The sequence below is a fragment of the Oncorhynchus nerka genome, unplaced genomic scaffold (genome assembly GCF_034236695.1).
Source record: "Oncorhynchus nerka isolate Pitt River unplaced genomic scaffold, Oner_Uvic_2.0 unplaced_scaffold_2457, whole genome shotgun sequence".
Classification (NCBI taxonomy): Eukaryota; Metazoa; Chordata; class Actinopteri; order Salmoniformes; family Salmonidae; genus Oncorhynchus; species Oncorhynchus nerka.
In genome coordinates this window covers 32501-39807 of record NW_027038841.1, presented here as the reverse complement: position 1 = coordinate 39807, position 7307 = coordinate 32501, and the positions used below count along the sequence as shown (strand labels likewise).

Here is a 7307-nt window from a genome sequence, read left to right as displayed (position 1 = left end):
TGAATTAGTGGTTCACCTCTCAACCAAGGCTCTACCACTGATTGTAATGAGAGAGAGAGACGCTTATTGCTGTAGTAGAGGAGCCGAATTAGTGGTTCACCTCTCAACCAAGGCTCTAGCACTGATTGTAATGAGAGAGAGAGATGCTTTATTGCTGTAGTAGAGGAGCTGTATTAGTGGTTCACCTCTCAACCAAGGCTCTACCACTGATTGTAATGAGAGAGAGAGACGCTTATTGCTGTAGTAGAGGAGCTGAATTAGTGGTTCACCTCTCAACCAAGGCTCTACCACTGATTGTAATGAGAGAGAGAGACGCTTATTGCTGTAGTAGAGGAGCTGTATTAGTGGTTCACCTCTCAACCAAGGCTCTACCACTGATTGTAATGAGAGAGAGAGAAAGAGGGGTACATTAAAGGACTGTCTGTCTTCAAAACAAGCCAGATAGTTTCCTAAAGGCGTGTATCTGGCTTCAATTCCAAATAAATTGTATCAATTTCTTATATGTTGTTATTGGCAATTGGGATTAGGAAAGGTATCATCATTTTGAGTGCGGTCGGACCACCATTGCATTTGATGTCTTACTTTTGGTCTACGCACCACCGCATGTTCAGGGGACAGACGTTTAAAGTACTTTGAACCAGGAACGGACTGGGACCTGAAATCAGTTTAAAGTACTTTGAACCAGGAACGGACTGGGACCTGAAATCAGTTTAAAGTACTTTGAACCAGGAACAGACTGGGACCAGAAATCAGTTTAAAGTACTTTGAACCAGGAACGGACTGGGACCTGAAATCAGTTTAAAGTACTTTGAACCAGGAACAGACAGGACCAGAAATCAGTTTAAAGTACTTTGAACCAGGAACGGACTGGGACCAGAAATCAGTTTAAAGTACTTTGAACCAGGAACAGACTGGGACCAGAAATCAGTTTAAAATACTTTGAACCAGGAACAGACTGGGACCAGAAATCAGTTTAAAGTACTTTGAACCAGGAACGGACTGGGACCAGAAATCAGTTTAAAGAACTTTGAACCAGGAACGGACTGGGACCAGAAATCGGCCCAGGAATTTCTTACCCACCAGACAATTTGTTTCCTTGAGGACCATATCATTAACCAAATAATGATGCAACTCACCCCACTGGGCTAAAGATGGACCCGTCCTTTTCTGTTTGGAACTGTTGCTGTGTGTTGTTGCAGGTCCAGGTAAGGAGGAGTGTATCCAGTGTGCCAGAGATCACCTGCAGCAAGAGTGGAGGTGTGTTCAGACCTGCGCCCCAGGATACTACTCAACAGAGGATGCTGGCTACAACCAGGGGATGTGTCACAAGTGAGTGACCCCATCATCAGGCTTAGTTGTATTTCAGTCATTTAGCAGACACTCTTAGCCAGAGCGACTTACAGTGTTGAGTCCATACATTCTGGTCCCTTTTGGGAATTGAATCCACAACCCTGGCATTGCAAGTGCCATGCTCTACTAACTACACTATGGATTTCAAAGCCCGCTCTTTTAAATCTTAACTGTAGGGCAGAAATTCTAAACGTTAAGCTATATGCTGAAAATCGAGCGGGAGATTTTCCTGCACCTGCAATAGGCTTCCATTCAAGTCCCTTTTTTAGGCGCTGTGAAACCAGACGGTTTGACAGAGAGAAAGAGCTGGCTGGAGGACAAGATTCTATTTCCTTCTCTTTTGCCTCTTGAGCCCCCTACGGGCCTGGGCCAGAGGCTTCAGCCCCTGCATTAGTCTGCCCATAGCATTTTAAGAGATATACAGTACCCTTCTAACACTATTGGGCCAACCCAAACTGTACTGCACTGGATATTTGGATCTTTTCTTTTCACATTGTCCTGTCCAGCTCTGTTCCAGTGGATCCAAGTATGGTGGATGTGTAACAGGCTACAGTACAGCTTGGCTTGGCTCTGTAGGGTGAAAAGTGCCAAACAGGAAATTCCGGGTCAGTTTTCCCATACAGAATTTCTATTGCTTTTTAGTCCAAGACAATGCTTAATTTCCGGAAAATCAGTTGTCAGTTATAAAATCACAATTAAGGCTTAGTTAAACTCCAATTTAGTCATCTACTTCTCTTAAAAGTAGTCTAAACTCCAGCTGAGTTCATATTCTGAACCCTCTGTGGCAAAGATTAGCAGCCTCTAATTAGATAGAATTAGATGGTGCCAATCTTTCCTATTCATGTGGGATTAAGGCGTAAAGAAATCTCTAAACTACCTTCAACATCAGCGCTCCTCTTAAAGAAATGTCTAAACTACATTCAAACATCAGCACTCCTCTTAAAGAAATGTCTAAACTACATTCAACGTCAGCGCTTCTCTTAAAGAAATCTCTAAACTACATTCAACATCAGCGCTCCTCTTAAAGAAACCTCTAAACTACCTTCAACATCAGCGCTCCTCTTAAAGAAATCTCTAAACTACCTTCAACATCAGCGCTCCTCTTAAAGAAACCTCTAAACTACCTTCAACATCAGCGCTCCTCTTAAAGAAATCTCTAAACTACATTCAACATCAGCGCTCCTCTTAAAGAAATGTCTAAACTACCTTCAACATCCGCGCTCCTCTTAAAGAAATCTCTAAACTACCTTCAACATCCGCGCTCCTCTTAAAGAAATGTCTAAACTACCTTCAACATCCGCGCTCCTCTTAAAGAAATCTCTAAACTACATTCAACATCAGCGCTCCTCTTAAAGAAATGTCTAAACTACCTTCAACATCCTCGCTCCTCTTAAAGAAATGTCTAAACTACATTCAACATCCGCGCTCCTCTTAAAGAAATCTCTAAACTACCTTCAACATCAGCGCTCCTCTTAAAGAAATGTCTAAACTACATTCAACATCCGCGCTCCTCTTAAAGAAATCTCTAAACTACCTTCAACATCAGCGCTCCTCTTAAAGAAATCTCTAAACTACCTTCAACATCCGCGCTCCTCTTAAAGAAATGTCTAAACTACCTTCAACATCCGCGCTCCTCTTAAAGAAATCTCTAAACTACATTCAACATCCGCGCTCCTCTTAAAGAAATGTCTAAACTACATTCAACATCAGCGCTCCTCTTAAAGAAATCTCTAAACTACATTCAACATCAGCGCTCCTCTTAAAGAAATCTCTAAACTACATTCAACATCAGCGCTCCTCTTAAAGAAATCTCTAAACTACATTCAACATCAGCGCTCCTCTTAAAGAAATCTCTAAACTACATTCAACATCAGCGCTCCTCTTAAAGAAATCTCTAAACTACATTCAACATCCGCGCTCCTCTTAAAGAAATCTCTAAACTACATTCAACATCAGCGCTCCTCTTAAAGAAATCTCTAAACTACATTCAACATCAGCGCTCCTCTTAAAGAAATGTCTAAACTACCTTCAACATCCGCGCTCCTCTTAAAGAAATCTCTAAACTACCTTCAACATCAGCGCTCCTCTTAAAGAAATGTCTAAACTACATTCAACATCCGCGCTCCTCTTAAAGAAATCTCTAAACTACCTTCAACATCCGCGCTCCTCTTAAAGAAATGTCTAAACTACCTTCAACATCCGCGCTCCTCTTAAAGAAATCTCTAAACTACATTCAACATCCGCGCTCCTCTTAAAGAAATGTCTAAACTACATTCAACATCAGCGCTCCTCTTAAAGAAATCTCTAAACTACATTCAACATCAGCGCTCCTCTTAAAGAAATCTCTAAACTACATTCAACATCAGCGCTCCTCTTAAAGAAATCTCTAAACTACATTCAACATCCGCGCTCCTCTTAAAGAAATCTCTAAACTACATTCAACATCAGCGCTCCTCTTAAAGAAATCTCTAAACAACATTCAACATCAGCGCTCCTCTCTAAACTACATTCAACATCAGCGCTCCTCTTAAAGAAATGTCTAAACTACATTCAACATCAGTGCTCCTCTTAAAGAAATCTCTAAACTACCTTCAACATCAGCACTCCTCTTAAAGAAATGTCTAAACTACCTTCAACATCAGCGCTCCTCTTAAAGAAATCTCTAAACTATCTTCAACATCAGCGCTCCTCTTAAAGAAATCTCTAAACTACCTTCAACATCAGCGCTCCTCTTAAAGAAATCTCTAAACTACATTCAACATCAGCGCTCCTCTTAAAGAAATCTCTAAACTACCTTCAACATCAGCGCTCCTCTTAAAGAAATCTCTAAACTACCTTCAACATCAGCCCTCCTCTTAAAGAAATCTCTAAACTACATTCAACATCTGCGCTTCTCTTACTCTCTCTGTTTCTTTTCACTTTCATTTTCTATTTCCACTTGTCTCGCTCTCCTTTCTCTCTCCCTTCTCTCTAACTTCCTTCTCTCTCTCTTCTCTGTCCCTTCTCTCTCCCTTCTTTCTCTCCTCTCTGTCCCTTCTCCCTCCCTTCTCTCTAACTCCCTTCTCTCTCTCCTCTCTGTCCCTTCTCCCTCCCTTCTTTCTCTCCTCTCTGTCCCATCTCCCTCCTTTCTCCCTCCCTTCTCTCCCTCCCTTCTCCCTCCCTTCTCTCTCTCTAACTCCCTTCTCTCTCTCTCCTCTCTCTCTTCTCCTCCGTTCTCTCTAACTCCCTTCTCTCTCTCCTCTCTGTCCCTTCTCCCTCCCTTCTCTCTAACTCCCTTCTCCCTCTCCTCTCTTCCTTCTCTCTCTCCTCTAACTCCCTTCTCTCTCTCCTCTCTGTCCCTTCTCCCTCCCTTCTCTCTAACTCCCTTCTCTCTCACCTCTCTTTCACCTCTCTTTCTTCTGTTGGAGACTGACTGACTGAGGGTCAGTACCATCGACCATCTGGGTCTCATTAATTGGTATGTCTCTCGCTGTCTCGCTTTCTCTCTCCCTTTCTCTATTGCTCTCTTGCTCTCTCTCTCAAATAATTTGTTCCAAACGCCTAGCCTTAGACAACAAGGCGCAATGAAAGTTCCAGAGGGATCCGTAACAATACCCCCGACACGCTGAACTAGCACGCCGGTCTTGAGGGCGATCACAGGAACGCAGTGCGGGTCGATCAGGACCTGATGCAGCTGCCGAAGTTGCGTCGTCGTCGGACGGCTGCTGTTGTAAAAAAAACACACAGCTCCACTATATCCTCCTGTTTGTTCTCCCTCTGCTCCACTATATCCTCCTGTTTGTTCTCCATCTGCTCCACTATATCCTCCTGTTTGTTCTCCATCTGCTCCACTATATCCTCCTGTTTGTTCTCCCTCTGCTCCACTATATCCTCCTGTTTGTTCTCCCTCTGCTCCACTATATCCTCCTGTTTGTTCTCCATCTGCTCCACTATATCCTTCTGTTTGTTCTCCCTCTGCTCCACTATATCCTCCTCTTTGTTCTCCCTCTGCTCCACTATATCCTCCTGTTTGTTCTCCATCTGCTCCACTATATCCTCCTGTTTGTTCTCCCTCTGCTCCACTATATCCTTCTGTTTGTTCTCCCTCTGCTCCACTATATCCTCCTGTTTGTTCTCCATCTGCTCCACTATATCCTCCTGTTTGTTCTCCATCTGCTCCACTATATCCTCCTGTTTGTTCTCCATCTGCTCCACTATATCCTCCTGTTTGTTCTCCCTCTGCTCCACTATATCCTCCTGTTTGTTCTCCATCTGCTCCACTATATCCTCCTGTTTGTTCTCCCTCTGCTCCACTATATCCTCCTGTTTGTTCTCCATCTGCTCCACTATATCCTCCTGTTTGTTCTCCTCTGCTCCACTATATCCTCCTGTTTGTTCTCCATCTGCTCCACTATATCCTCCTGTTTGTTCTCCATCTGCTCCACTATATCCTCCTGTTTGTTCTCCATCTGCTCCACTATATCCTCCTGTTTGTTCTCCATCTGCTCCACTATATCTCCTGTTTGTTCTCCCTCTGCTCCACTATATCCTCCTGTTTGTTCTCCATCTGCTCCACTATATCCTCCTGTTTGTTCTCCCTCTGCTCCACTATATCCTCCTGTTTGTTCTCCATCTGCTCCACTATATCCTCCTGTTTGTTCTCCATCTGCTCCACTATATCCTCCTGTTTGTTCTCCTCTGCTCCACTATATCCTCCTGTTTGTTCTCCATCTGCTCCACTATATCCTCCTGTTTGTTCTCCTCTGCTCCACTATATCCTCCTGTTTGTTCTCCATCTGCTCCACTATATCCTCCGGTTTGTTCTCCATCTGCTCCACTATATCCTCCTGTTTGTTCTCCATCTGCTCCACTATATCCTCCTGTTTGTTCTCCATCTGCTCCACTATATCCTCCTGTTTGTTCTCCTCTGCTCCACTATATCCTCCTGTTTGTTCTCCATCTGCTCCACTATATCCTCCTGTTTGTTCTCCTCTGCTCCACTATATCCTCCTGTTTGTTCTCCTCTGCTCCACTATATCCTCCTGTTTGTTCTCCATCTGCTCCACTATATCCTCCTGTTTGTTCTCCTCTGCTCCACTATATCCTCCTGTTTGTTCTCCCTCTGCTCCACTATATCCTCCTGTTTGTTCTCCCTCTGCTCCACTATATCCTCCTGTTTGTTCTCCATCTGCTCCACTATATCCTCCTGTTTGTTCTCCCTCTGCTCCACTATATCCTCCTGTTTGTTCTCCATCTGCTCCACTATATCCTCCTGTTTGTTCTCCCTCTGCTCCAATATATCCTCCTGTTTGTTCTCCCTCTGCTCCACTATATCCTTCTGTTTATTCTCCCTCTGATCCACTATATCCTTCTGTTTGTTCTCCCTCTGGCCCACTATATCCTTCTGTTTGTTCTCCCTCTGCTCCACTATATCCTTCTGTTTGTTCTCCCTCTGCTCCACTATATCCTTTTGTTTGTTCTCCCTCTGCTCCACTATATCCTTCTGTTTGTTCTCCCTCTGCTCCACTATATCCTTCTGTTTATTCTCCCTCTGCTCCACTATATCCTTCTGTTTATTCTCCCTCTGCTCCACTATATCCTCCTGTTTGTTCTCCCTCTGCTCCACTATATCCTCCTGTTTGTTCTCCATCTGCTCCACTATATCCTCCTGTTTGTTCTCCCTCTGCTCCACTATATCCTCCTGTTTGTTCTCCCTCTGCTCCACTATATCCTCCTGTTTGTTCTCCATCTGCTCCACTATATCCTCCTGTTTGTTCTCCCTCTGCTCCACTATATCCTCCTGTTTGTTCTCCATCTGCTCCACTATATCCTCCTGTTTGTTCTCCCTCTGCTCCACTATATCCTCCTGTTTGTTCTCCCTCTGCTCCACTATATCCTTCTGTTTATTCTCCCTCTGATCCACTATATCCTTCTGTTTGTTCTCCCTCTGCTCCACTATATCCTTCTGTTTGTTCTCC

At 43.8% G+C, this 7307-nt stretch overlaps 1 long non-coding RNA gene across 1 annotated transcript in view; it reads left to right on the top strand.

Annotated features, from left to right (window-relative positions):
* Window positions 1-477: 477 nt before the first annotated feature.
* The window catches only part of LOC135567177 (uncharacterized), a 36087-nt gene continuing 29257 nt past the window's right edge, over window positions 478-7307 (top strand). Inside the window, exon 1 of the long non-coding RNA XR_010462285.1 lies at window positions 478-1329. This is a non-coding gene — a long non-coding RNA (uncharacterized LOC135567177). The remainder of the gene's footprint in view (window positions 1330-7307) is intronic.